Here is a 15,280-nt window from a genome sequence, read left to right as displayed (position 1 = left end):
ATCGGGTTCGTTATTCTTTTTTATACGCTCTACGTATTATAACTTTATTAACTACTTAATTCATTCACACTGACAGAATATAACATGACCTATCCTGATCAAGATATGTATGTTTCATAGCAACTATCTTCCTTAGCGTTGCATCAATCAAAATTCACAAAACAAAACGATCCTACCCAAAATGTTTTTTATTAAAAAGGAAACGGATGGTTATTGATGCATTGCAGTGTGTGTTTACAGATTAAATTGACAAGGAAAGTGGTAGTATACATTTATGTCCAAACATACCATCTAAATTTTTTCAGGTACCTCAACTTGCCAGATTTATAGTAGTGTATCTGTTCACACTTTTTCATATCATAATATTTACGGCAATAAATTATTTTCCTATTTGCGCAAGCAAGTTTTGCATTCGGACAAGTCAAAATTTGAGATCACTTGCCCGAAGGGCAAGTGAATCTGAAAGTTAACGTCAATCCCTGCCTTATTAGCATCAAATTCATATTTCTAGATCCTATATTCTGTCCCGTCTTTAAACAAACCAGCATGAGCAAATCAGTGGTGTTGTCGGTATGCTACTTTCATTTTAGAGCGTTTATCGTTAATGTCAACATGGTCAAGGACGAATTCCTCTGAAGTTTACTTGTATTTATGATATTCGTTGACTTTAACAATATTCGAAGAGTTTTTATAAGTTTGTTTTATTGAATGTTTTGACAATTTAAGTTAAACTTTATCGATGTTCATCTCGATTACGTTTCATTTCCACATTGCGACATAAAGTATTCCTACGCTGTATATAGAAATAACGGATTGTATCAAGGCTTCAAAGAGAAATAATTTTAAAACTTTTATTTAGTTTGTGAGTAAAATGTCAAGAGTTTACACATCGATAAAATTTTCAAAAAGAACGTTTAATCCTACAACAAAATTTCTACTTTTCTTAAGTATTAAGGATATAGTTTACTTTGTGAAAGTGCAAGAACGTGCCAATCAAACCCGAAATTCATAGTTTCAAAAATTTCCAGATAAAAGAATTTCTGAATATGTTTTTATTATATTTCCATGTGAAATGCTATAGCAACATATAAGTCATGATAAATTATAGAAAATTTTAGAAAATATGAACTTCAAATCTGTATCCAGACCCCTTTAAGGGTCAGTTCGAGGTTAGAGTTTAGCTTCTCTTAACTAATTTGCTAAAAATATATCTCAAATATACACCTGTGAGTTTTAGTTTGAATTTCATCTTATCACTTGAAAATATATGATCTTTGTGAACTATGTAATATTAACCAAATTGAATGAGTTTATTTAAGCATATCATTATTTTCAGAAATGTTCGATTTATTGGGTTAGGAATCCATTTTTAAAAATATAAAACACATTTGCTAACTAACAACTTAAAACAATCAATTATCAATCAATAAGTTATTCAGTAAAATAAATGACCAAGTTTTTAAAGATGACATTCCTGGCAAAATATTTTCGGGAACAATGAACTTCAAGAATCGGGAGCGCCTTGTACATCCTCATTCTTTAAACTGCGTAATGAAATAAATTAATCTATCAGAGACAGAAAATATAATTTAAAAAAAAAAAACAACTTTTATATACAGTTAATAGCGTTGTGTAGTCTGCAACACTGAAATGTTAAGAAAACCTTTAAAAAACGTCATTTTCCTTTTCAAAGCAACTGTGAAATGTTAAGCGGCAATGCTGGACTCTCATGGGGCAAAAACAGTTTTGCAGTTTTTATGAAAAAAGGTCTTGTGGCCAACGAGTGACATAATAGATCAATTATTTTGGGTATCACGTGATATTCTACTGTAAATTCCTTATTTTACGCGAGTACTTAATATCCCGAAATGACTCTTTAACGTCAAATCGCGAAAACAATAATTCGCGAGTGGAGAATTGATCAAGGGATTTTTCATGGATTTTAGCACCATAAAAATAAAAGCGAGTAATTTTATTTCGCGAGTTGAGTTTCTGGCGAAATTACGCGATAATTAATTCTTCACGTATATTTAGGAATCTACAGTATCTATCAAATGTATTTTACCATGTGCAACTTGAAAAATTAGTTGAAAGGCCTTAAATGTGAATTCGTCACAACCCATGAGAATATCATGTAGTTCCCAAAACAATTGTTCAACAGCTTGAAATGAACGAGTGACGCGAAATCTCGTCTTTTTATGTTAAGCTTCCTACGTATTTTAGAATATATTTTACTCGCCTATGTTCTTCCAGGATCTATCGTATTGTTAACAATAGATGTCATTATGGACCGCTCATTGTAAACGTACCTAAGATTTAATCTGGCGTGATTTAAAAAATATTAATCAGTGATTCATGCACGAGAACGAAAAATAGGTAGCCAGATTTGTGAAACTAGAAAGGACACAAAACCTTAGGCTTAGCTTGCGACTATGTTGTTTGATTTAAGCCTATACTGTTTCCTTCTCCAAATAAAAGAAAATCGCAATATACACAGTATAATATTTTATTCGTCCTTCCGTCCAAACTATATAAAAGTATTTCGAGGAAGAAATGCCGTGGTTGATATAAATAAGTCTTGCAGAGAACATTTAATTTGATATCTGCGTTTTCAAGGGTTATTGACATCTGGCTGTCAACTTGTACTGGGCATATCGACAGCTGCCAATTCATCTTATAGACAAACCCTTGATAAGTTATACAGAAAAATATCAAAACCTGTTGCTTGCTTCTTATATAAGTATTCTGTGTGATTGAATTTCTATTTTATCGACGGCAGATATTTATGTTTGTTTATAAATATTCATTTTTGTGAGGGTTTAACAAACTTTGATTGGATAGAGCTGTACAAACAGAAATGGAACATCTACAGTACGTCAATGAAAGAGATTATGTTTCCAAGATAATTGGATATCCTTTACAAAGGATAACAAAGATAAAAGGTTCTATCTTTCCATGGCAATTCGATGTTCGTTTTCTGTTCAGTACTGCGTGACTATCAATACTACAGCTGATAAATTCGAATCAAGAAAATATTGGTTTCGGACACTCGCTTAATGATTTTGTTACTTTCAAATGGAGTTATTTTGATTGTTTGTTTTTGTTTAACGTTCCTCTCGAGAATTTTTCACTCATATGGAGACGTCAACCACTTGCCGGTGGAGGGCTATAAATTTATACCTACACTCGGCTCTTCGGGCCATTGAGCAGTGAGGGATCTTTTTTGTGCCAACACCCACTGCGACATGGGACCTCTGCTAATACGGTTTCATCCGAAGGATCGGTCTCCACGTCCTGCAGTGGATTCGAACCCGTGACGTAAGGATCAACTCCTTAATTCGCGACTCTAGAGCAGACACTCTAAACACTGCGCCACGCAGGAGACTCAAATGGAGTTTGATGGCATATTCGTCCAAATGGCGATCTTTTTAAAGGCATAAACGAATACAATGGATCATAAATTTTACTTGCATTATATGTTTATTCAGAACACACTGTTTGCTTCTTTAATACTGAATTGTATTTAATTAAAGTTAGATTTATCTTTCCAATAAGTAGTCCTCTATACATGTACGAGTTCGCGGACAATGTCAATCTTTTATATTTAATTATTGTTGTTTTTGAGGTAAAAAAAAAAAAAAAACAAACAAAAAAAAAAACATTAGCTGAAGTTCAAGCCAAACGCAATTAGGAAATCGGGGTTAAAATAATTATAACCAGTTGTATTAAGTTGGATTGTAAACATTAAGAAGGAGTTTCAAAGGCTTGGTTTAACTGACATGTATAAACTTATCCTGTGCAAATTTTACGTGCAAATATTTAGGTACATATTTTGTATACCTATGTGATGTAATGTCTCTGGTTCAAATAAAACAAACATAGTAGATCAATTTGGATTTTTTAAATCTATTTTAGGTGCGATGTAGAAAACATGCATGGCACATATACAAGATCGATATAAAAAAAGAGGAGTGGTGGAAAAAAAATGACAACTTACCTGAAATGTTTTTCGAGTAGCTCCCTCAGCTTCCTCAAAATAAAAAAATCTCGAAACTCAATTTTATTTGGTTGGATGTGATGTTATAGTCAATAAGGGGGTGGGGGTGGGGGTGGCAACCTTCAACATTTTATACTAAATAAAAAGTAAAACACAATAATGTTCAGAAAAAAAGTAGAGGGGACAGGCCTCCTGCACCCCCTCCTCCCCACACCTCACCCAAGATTCTCTGCATTCACCTGAATGGAACTCGGGTGCAAGTGAAATATCTTTCCAAACCTATATGACTGTATCAATTTGGTATTTCCCGATCTATTTTAGTCCAATGTAGAAAAAATTCACCTGGAAGGTCACGTGCAGGTGAATATAACATAATATTTTTTCCACAATGTAGGATCTCAGCCAATAAAAGAGATAGAAATAATTCAATCATAATAAAAAAAAAAAATATTGTCTTGATACATCTGTATATGAAGCTAAATTCCATACGATTTAATGGAAAGAATGTTCGTTTTTGTGGTTTTTTTTTTTTACAGGTATGACTACATAAATTATCAAGTGCATTGCTAGTAAATTACATGTACTTTCCATCCCATGATACCATTTCCACAAATAAGAAGGGCTGCTGCAATCTCGTCTGCAGAGGGTAAATTTACGGATTGTGAGGGAATGGATAATTGTTGTTCAGGAAAACGTGGATTAGGTTCATTGGGTGGAACTGCCTTTTTCGAAGAACGAACTCGTTTTGAACTGGTTGTGACATCTTGGTCTTGCCGCGCCACCTCCACGCGTTTTTTCCCTCTAGGCATGGTGACCTAAGTTAAACAAAGTGTGGACACAATCAAATAAAGTTTCGTTCAATTCTTAAGCATCCATTACCTATAAATACTAACAAGATTATAGGCATATTCAGAGAATAAAATATCCGAGAACAGTGTGCTACAAGTTTATAAAAGACACACAATATAAAACAGCGTGGGAATGTGAACAACCGTAAATGCATAATAATGCAAAATAACGGTGGAAAACACAATGCAATTGTGCAACCACACCCACGTATGCTTCTCCTGTTGTGTATACCTGTGAGCAACCGCAAAACAAGGCTCACCCATATCAGGAGCTATTACATAATAACTCGAGAAACCAATGAAAAAAATACACACACACAACTGCTGAGAATTACACAATTGTGTACACACAACAATCGTTGTAAAATATAACCAAGCAGCACACAAGTCTAGGGTCAGACAATTGTATAGGCCTATAAGCAACATCATTAATGTTGCACAATCTTGCTAGGGTGTTCATACCCTGTATCAATATTGCTAACAACATAAAAACAACCACGTTTATGGCAAATGCCAATGGCAGATCTAATGCTCTTTGTATATTTCAGCATTCCTAATGGATTTAAATGCACACCATCACTGAGCATAAGTGATCTGCTGTTTTGCTAAAAACAGCGATGGTGCCAAAAGGTAATATTTGGATTGTTTCGACATAATTGTTCAATATGTTGATTAATTTGGTAAACAATGTTGTTGAAGAGTTTCCCACAACGGCGAGAAAATCTTTGCAACAACTGACCAAGAACGATATGCATAACGTTGTAAGCTTGAACGATAAAAGAGGCGAAAGAAAATAAATCACGCGCTAATTTTGCAGGATCAGAGTCAACTCGTATATCATTGCCTTCGACTTGCAAAAAAAGCACCTCAGGTCGAGTCTCTAACATATTAATATAACAGGGTTTTTGCAGACATCCTTGACTCGGTCGGACAGCCCCCCCCCCCCCCCAATTCCTTTAAAAAAAACATGAAATTGCCCAGCATCTAGTGAAAAATTTTTCCACTCTCTGTGGGATATGATAAATTCGTCAAGACGACGAATAAAGGAATGACCAAAAACTAATACCCGACAGGTCATAATGAATGCAAAATAAGTAACAAGATTAGAGAACAAATCTAAAAAAAATTATGGTTCGCCTATACCTTTTAAATCGTCCTTGCAGCGAGCATCCAAATCAAGGAATGCCGCGAACGATGCAGACTCCTGGAAAAACCCAGGGCGACATCTACAAAAAACCAATTAAAAGCGCGCATTCCGAGGTATGCAGAATGATGCAGAGTTAACTGCGGCTGACAGCTAAAATTTACTCGCATTGAGTCATGTTTTATTTCCGATAATTAAGTACGCGTAAACTCTAGATGCTTGAGTTGAAAAAACAATATGACATAAACACGTGCACAATAAAATACTTATATCTAATCTTGTTGTCATAAATTATTTTATTTTGTTCATAAATCAATTTTATGCAATTTCTATTTAATTCTTTCTTTTCTCACATTGACTTTGTAATTGTAATCAATTGTATTCAAATTTAGCTTTTCTGCCCCTTCTCCTCAAAAAGGTACATTGTAGTTGGTGCAATAAAATGTATCATCCCAGCATATAAAGAAAATATTTAAGACATACTATTATTTCAAATACTTTAAAAATGAAAAAAAAAATCGTGAAAACACACACACACACACACCCCCTTACACACACACATGTTTACATCAAGATCTATACTTACCTGCATCAGCTTTTTGCATTTTCCCCGGGCTGCCTACGATATTGCCTGAACTTTTGAGAACACCCCTGTGGTATCATACACTATGTGTATACCCATAATGCGCGAGCACTTCCGCTTCAGTTTTGTTCGGGCATCTTGGAAGAAAAACCGCGTGTTTTCTTCTGTTATTAAATTATTTTAGTAGCCTTCGATTTACGATGTCTGAATGGAACAAGATATGTCAGAAATGTAATAGAGAAATGACACTGTTAGGCGATCACGCGGAATGTTATAGACATCGGGTGTGTAATGAAGCGTTTCCTTGTGAAGTTTGTAAAACTTGGACAGAGGAAAAACGGACGTTAATGAATAAAATGATTGAACGCAAGAAATCTGAATCTGGAAAGAAATCCACCACAGTGTCGAATCCAGCAACAGAAATTCTCTTTGTGGGGAATAACACTTGTTCTGATTCACAAGTTTCCTCTGTGGGAAACGTAGTTGTATCAGAATCGCAACCTCTTGGATAGGAGACAAAATGGCGACAATTTGCCACTGGGTTTTTTCCCACCACAAATGGGTAATTTACCCCCTTTTATGCTAAATTTGATAGACGCCAGAGTTAAAGAATATCACATGGCGCAAGTAAACAGTCTGAAAAACCGTCTGCTAAGCGTTCAGAGAGTAGGTCTACGAGGTTCGATAGATTTCTACCTTCAGATGATCAACACTCGAGAGAGTCGGATGATGAGGATCTTGTAAGTCACAGAGGTGACAATGATCCAGTTATGAACAATTCACTAAATGACGATATTGTTGAAGTCCATGCTGAGGACAACCAATATGAGTTTGACAACTCTGTTGCAGGTTCTATGCATACAGAAATTGATGAATCATGCACAGTAGACTGGAAGAATTTTGTTAAGAAGGTAACTTTAGAGTTAAAAATAGATGTTGTGAATGCTTCTGAAAATCGAGATCGAGATTTCAAGTCCTATATGTCAGAACGCTTGATAGGGACAAAAACATCTACCCAACAGCAATCTTTACCCCTGAATGAACACTTTAACTGATGTTGATAAGGTGTTCCAGCGTAAAGGTGCAAGACGCACTTATAAAGCATCAGATGATGAGAAGTACAGAGTAACATCTGCAGATTTTGATAAGTATTGCACAACGCCACAACTTGATGACAACATTGAGGACAGTAGTTTCTCAAGGAAAGGGTAATAAAAAATCTTACCGTTTCCGTCATCCAACATTGCATTCTCGTATCAATGAGTTGTGGAAGATAGATCCAGAGTCACGTCTTCTCCTAAGAGAGTTGACATATGCTTCTCTTATTACCTCATTATGTGGAAAAAGTAATATCTGATGAGGACAAGACGGAGGCCCTTCAGGCACTGATGCAAGTTTTTAAGTCAATGGCTGATGTTACTTCACGTATCTTAGTGGGTGCAGTTGCGGCAAGAAGAGCGATTCACATAAAAGATCTGGCATTTAAAAACAAAGCAACTGAAAATAAGCTCCTTGTGCAGTCTACTCTTAATCCTAAACTTTTTTATGGGAAGTATTTTGACATTCTTCACTCAAGTGGAGAAAGTTTACGGGATGCTAAAGAAACGCAACACTTGAGAAGTTCAAAGCAGAGAGATGGTTCAAACCCCAATTCTGCAAGAAAGAGGAAAAGAGAAGATTCAGCTGGCGCTTCAGAGCAGAAAGAACAGCAATCAGCCATTGCAAAGAAGGGGAAGTTTTCCTCTGACAAAAATGCAAAGACTGGCCTGAGAATTCTCGGGTTTCTTTCAAAGGCTAAACTTGTAGCTCGGTCCAAGATCGTTTGGGGTTTCGTCCTCAGAAGTAAGCTTAAAAGTTCAACTAGAGACTCGCCTAGAGTTGCAGAAATCAGCCAAAGTAGGCTGCCGGATCTTTTCTTACCACTGGGAGTGAATGAAAATTACATCCGACGAATGGGTTTTTAAAATAGTCCAGGAAGGACTGAAGCTTGTATTCTTAAAACATCCTCCAGAGAAAGGAGTAAGAATCACAAATGTACAGAATGTTCCTAAAAAACAATGTATTTCAGAAGAAATAGAAAGTTTATCAGAAAAACATGCCATAGAGACTGTTCCCAAGGCCCAGGAAGGTCAGGGGTTTTACAGCACCTTTTTTGTAGTTCCAAAACGAGACGGAGGGTACAGTCCAATCCTCAATTTGAAACCGTTTAATGTTTTTTTCCAGAATCAGCATTTCAAAATGGAATCTCTAAAGTCAATAATACAGGCTTTGAATAAAGGAGATTGGTTTGCATCAATAGACCTAAAGGATGCATATCTACATGTTCCAATTTATCCAGAGGACAAAAAATACCTCAGATTTTGCATAGACAACAACCATTATCAAATCAACGACTTCCTCATTCCTCATCTACTTTGGTGGACAGAGCAGGGGAACGTCCTTGCGGGGACATCTCTCCTGAGTTACAGGGCAGATCTAGCAATGTGGACAGATGCCTCATCTTACGGCTGGGGAGCCCACCTAGAAGATCGCAATGTGTCAGGCAAATGGTCATGGAGGAACAATTATCACACATAAATCTGTTGGAATTCAGTGCAGTGGAAAAAAGTCCTTCATCACTTCAAAAACAATGTCAGACACAAACAGATCCTACTGAGGACAGACAACTCAACAGTGGTGTCCTACATCAATCGCCAGGGAAGAACAATATCTCCAGTCCTGTGTATGCTGACATGGAGGATTCTGCATTGGTGCACACATTCCTGGAAAAAGGAATGTGATAGCAGACCAGTTGTCCAGAGGACGACGAATTCCGAAAATGACAAAATGGAGTCTAAATCAGGAAGTAGTTCAACAGATTTTTTTCCACATTTTCTCCACTCCAAACATAGATCCGTTTGCGACAAGGGAATATCAGAAACATTTTTTTTACAGTTACAGTTAACAGTTTTTTGTTCTCCCTTCCCAGAGCCTCTAGCATGGGGATGCAATGCTCTAGCTGTAGGTTGGATAGGAATGTTTGCATATGCATTCCCACCACCAATACTAATTCCAAAAGTACTGAAAAAAAGAGAACAGGTGCTTTGTGTTCTTCTCATAGCTCCGTTCTCACCAAGACAATCGTAGTTTCCAGACCTACTAAATCTGACAATAGACTTTCCAAGGGAATTACCCTTAATAAGAAACTTGTTAACACAAAAGAGGGGACAGTTCATTCATCCAAGTCCAGAAAGTCTACATTTGGCCGTTTGGAAAATTTCAAAAGACAAAGTCTTGCGAATCAATTTTCTGAAAAAGCTAAGTCGTTCATCTTCAACTCTCGGAGACAATCGACAAGAAAAATGTATGATGCTAGACTACGAATATACAAGGAATGGAGTACCACAAACCAGAAGTCACCCGCTTGGCGCAGTGGTAAAGCGTCTGCCCTAGAGTCGCGGAGTAAGGAGTTGATCCTTACGTCGCGGGTTCGAATCCCACTGTGGGACGTGGAGACCGGTCCTTCGGATGAGAACGTATAAACCGAGGTTCCGTGTCGTAGCAAATGCTAGCACTAAAAAGATCCCTCACTGCTCAATGGCCCTGAGTGCGAGTATAGGTCATAATTTGCAGCTCTCCACCGGCAAGTGATTGCGTCTCCATATGAGTAAAAAATTCTCGAGAGGGACGTTAAACAACAAACAAAGACAAACCAGAAAGATCCTTTTGAGGCCATTGTAGCTGATTTGGCAGACCTTTTCATCTACTTGCATGAAGAACGCAGTTGTAAGCAAAACACTATTACAGGTTTTGATCAGCTATAGCATCTATTCACAAGGGTTGGAGTAACAGTTTCGTTAGTAACAATACTGATTATCAGATATATCGAAATTAATTAAAGGAATCTATAATTCTGAACCAAATGTGCGACCATTACTTCCAAATTGGGATCTACCATCAGTTCTATGGAAATTGTGTGATTACCCTTTTGAACCAATGAATTCCTGTGATGTAAAGTTTCTTACTTGGAAAACAGTGTTTCTAGTAGCATTGTCAACAGCCTCTAGTTTGAGTGAAATTCATGCTCTCTTTCTATCGGAGAGACGCATTTGCGTTTAGAAAAGAACGGAATTTGACTTTTACCAAACATACAGTTTTTGGCTAAAACTCAAAGATTAGGAAAGCCATGGAAACCTATGTTCATACCAGACTTTAACAACTTTGCAACAGACAGCAAAGACTTGCTTTTGTGCCCTTGCAGAGCATTAAAAATATGTCTGGAAAGAACGAAGTCTGCTCGTGGTAATGAAAATAAGTGTTTATTTTCAACTTATAAATCGGGTCTACATAAACCAGCATCCAAAATTTCTATATCAAGATGGATTGTATCTCTTGTCAAATTTGTGTATGAACAGAATACTGAAACCTTATGTAGCCTACGCGCACATGACACGAGACAATTGGCAACTTCATGGGCCCTTTTCAATGGAGCAACAGTAGAATAAATTTTACAGACTGCTCATTGGGAAACAGAAACCACTTTGACTGCATTCTATTTGAGGAATGTTCCTCAATATGAAGCTCGGTTTGTCAAGTCTTCATTCCTTGACACTTCAAGATGGGCAAAGGGAAAGGAACAGAAGGCAAGATCGTAGGCAGCCCGGGGAAAATGCAAAAAGTTGATGCTGGTAAGTATAGATATATCGTAAACAGAGGTTTTACCCTTAAAAAACTAATATATATATATATATATATATATATATATATATATATATATATATATATATATATATATATATATATATATATATATATATACAATTATACAATATGATGCAATAAATATTCGTAAAAAATGGCGGCGTGGCCACATTCGCGACGAAAAGTTCTCTGCTTTAGTTTAAATAAAAGTTGGTTAAAAATAGCTATGGAATTTCAATTGTTATTTTCAACATACTAAAGTCATGTGATATGAAAGGTCATGTGATTTTATTGTCGTCTGCTGTATTTCCGGAAATCTACAAGTCTGAAAGAGAATGGGTAGAAAAGGGAAAGAGTTGTCTAATGATGTTAAAAAAGCTGTGAGGAGACTCTTAGATCGAGGAAAGTCCATTCGGAAAGTGTCAGAATTCTTAAGAATTCCTTTTACTACTGTTTCAAGTGTGAAAAAACGCGTTGAGCAGCGTGGTTCGGTGGAAAACAACAGACGAAGTGGCCAGCTTCCGAAAGTAACAGCTTGTGATTACCGCAGATTAGAAAGGTTGGTGAAAACAAATAGAAGGGACAGTTTGCTAGACATTACGAACAAATTTAACGAAAATGTTGATAATCACGTTGCTAAACGCACGGTACAACTCCATCTTCACAAACATGGGTACTCGAGACGTTGTCTAGGGAAAAAGTTGTTGTAAAAGAGGGTAACCGGAAAAAAACGATTGTCATGGTGCAGAGAAAAAAGACGATTAACAGTTGATAAAGTGATTTTTTTCTGATAAGTCTAAAATTATGATTGGACATAATCCCCGTGTATATGTGTGGCGCAAAAGGGACGAGGGATGGAGGCCTGATCTAAAGACACCATTACAGGGTAAGCCATATCTGGGAATGTGTAACATGGGAGGGTGTGAGAACTATAACGTCTGTGAATGGCAATATTAATGCTGAGAAGTATCAGGAGATCCTTGATGAGAACATGTGGCCAGTTATAGTCAGTCATTTCCCTACCAAAAATTACATATTTCAGCAGGACAATGCTCCGGTGCATCGGACTAGAAGTACTCAACAGTTCCTTCACAGAAATATAACTAAAATGAATTGGCCAGCACAGAGCCCAGATCTTAATGTTATTGAAAACCTGTGGCTGTTGATTAAAAGGAAGCTTCAGACGCAAGTGGGGAGGATCGGGAGTAGAAAAGAAAATATAAAAGCATGAGATTTGTCCTAAGACTTGTCTTAAGATTTTTGATTCTTAAGCTAGTTCTGTGAAACGACAGTGAAATATCTTATGATTGTCATCAGTCAGATCATAAGATGATCTTCCGATCTGTCTTGGGATAAATCTTCAGATATTTCTCTGATACGCAACTCTGTTCTTTTAGATCTCGAATAACAGATGCGAGTTTGTCAATTATGTTATTTGTGATGGCTGGTTTATTGAAAATTACATTGTTATCGAGATCACTGAGTCTAGAAAGGTCTTTAGACATATTTTGAGATACATCTAAATCCGAACTAGGCCTTGACCTCTTTGTTTGAATTTGATTTAGTGTTTGTGAATGATATTATTGTAATATTATTGTAATATTTGCACATATTGCCTCTTCCACCCATTATTTTGAATGAGAAGGTCAAACTATGAATGTAAATGATGTATTGTAGTGTACGGATTTAAATATCTCCATTAATATTTAGTTTTTATACATAAAGGAGAGAAACATACTTAAAAGAATACTTGGGTTACCTTATGGAGTGGAAAAGGAAGATATAGTCTCCATTTCAACAAAATTGCGGAGCTCTTAAAAAACACATTTACATCGTGTTTAATCACGTAACCGTTTCTGTCAACTAAAACCAGAATATAGGTGACATGAGCTTCAATCAAGGCCAAACTTGAAGGTCATTATCATACCACAAAGGCTATGAAGTGATCGATAGGACATCCTCACAATGTCAGGGGTCCGTGAGTCCACTTGTGGTACCCCTGACAAACTTTACTCATTTTTACGGACTGATTACAATTACGTATGTTTGAAAATTTAAAAACTAAAAATTGACCAACCACCTTATAATAAGCTTTTTGTTGTGAAACAATCTGTAAACGTGCACTGAGACTTTCTGTTTACCTTTTATGTCAAGTCAGGAAAACCAAAACAACAACAACAAAAACACACACACACACACACACACACACACACACACACAAAACAATAATTTTATCAGGGGTTTTACGCCACGATGGAATCAGGATCCCTGATATTATGAGATGTTATAAGGGTTACAATGCGTTAAAAAGAAGCCATTTTATCATCAAACAACAACTGTTTAGATTAGTACTTTTCCTTTAATAAGCGTTTATTAAAAACAAACTACTGTAATTTACTTAGTAAATTAAATCAATGATAACTAATTACATGTTAATTTGACATTATTAAAAATTATTAAAAACTAAACATTTTATGGATAAATGAGAGTTACTGAGAGAGTAATCTTTCTTTTGAAATACACTGTACTAGCATGTGAATCAAAATTAAACTACTATTTCTAATGCAAATCAGACAGCTCATCGCTAAAAGATGATATTTACTTGGATTGCAAAAATATCTACTGATAAGAATGAAGAACCACATCTTGTACATACTAGAATTATGATTGTAGGGTTAATCACTTTCAAATAACTAGGTCAATGATCTACTTTTCATGTTAGTGGCCCCTGGGTATTTCTCGGAAAATAGTTCAAAATACCTCTTCTTTACGCTATGACCAATGTTTTCTTTATTAACAAAATTATTATTTATTAGCGCGCTAGACCGCTCGGCTATCTAGGCAAGTCAAAAAAACTTGCTTTCGATGCCGATGGAATTCTCGCGGCGATGCCCTACACTACACGGTCATTGAGAATGGAAGTGAGATACGCTGTTCCTGTACTGCTAGGAGATAGATTCCGTAGGTCGAGAGTTCAACCCCGGGCTGGGGCGGAAGTGGGTATCCTTGTAAAAGTGAATTTCTTTGTGCTTTCTATTATATTAATATTTCTTCACTTAGGGCAGTGATGTTAGTTTAAGAGTTGTTGTAAAATGTGCTATATATATATATATATATATATATATATATATATATATATATATATATATATATATATATATATATATATATATAATCTTGAAAATGGTTGAAAATATTTTTCTTTGTTTAATTATGCATTAAATGGTATATTTAGGTTATGACCCCCTGGAAGTCATCCCCATCCCTGAAACCGGAAATGACCACAGTAGGGACCTGTGTCAAAAGTGTGTCAATGATAATCTGACATTTCATTCTTGACACCCTAGGGTCAGCCGACCCTCCTAGAATTAGAATTGAAAATCATTCAGAGACCCACCATTAAACTTTTTGTACATGCACAATTTTGTATATTCACAATTTGTTTATGTCAGAACAGGTATTGGTTTGTGCTGGGATTCAATGGGAAAAGGGGGTAAAGGAGTTATGTCTGCATGGTCAAAATAATAAATGTTAAAAACTCCTACAGTTTGTGAATATTAACCCCATTTCCCACTTGTCATCTTCATTTACTGACCTCACAAGAGACAACATACATGTTTATTAATTCAATAGAGTATGGACTTTTTTGGTCATATGCCTAGTTCTCCCTTGAATCAGGAATGGTGATACAAATATTTTTTGAAAAGTTAAGGATTAAATAGGTATTGCACAATCTCTTAAAATTGATTAAGCTCTGTAGTTGAATTATACCAGCATAGTTTGATTTTGCTATTTAAAACACCTTGATTAAGCTATTTAATCATACTTTTTTCCAAAAATGTGCAGTTTTATTAACATGGCTATAACTCACATTATGCTGACATGGTATAAATACTAAATTTTTAGCTTTGAGCTGTTCTGAAAACAACTAATGAAAAAAAAAGCTTTTTAATTAATGTATATCCTTCCGAGAATTTGCGATCACGATTTTATTAAGTTTTGCTTAAGGTTATATACCTGGGGGTAAT

Source organism: Saccostrea echinata, unplaced genomic scaffold (assembly GCF_033153115.1).
Source record: "Saccostrea echinata isolate AGI-Se365-2 ecotype Australia unplaced genomic scaffold, CSIRO_AGI_Sech_v1 ptg000016l, whole genome shotgun sequence".
Taxonomy (NCBI): domain Eukaryota; kingdom Metazoa; phylum Mollusca; class Bivalvia; order Ostreida; family Ostreidae; genus Saccostrea; species Saccostrea echinata.
The sequence above is the reverse complement of the archived record's forward strand: the minus strand, read 5'-3'. Positions refer to the sequence as shown.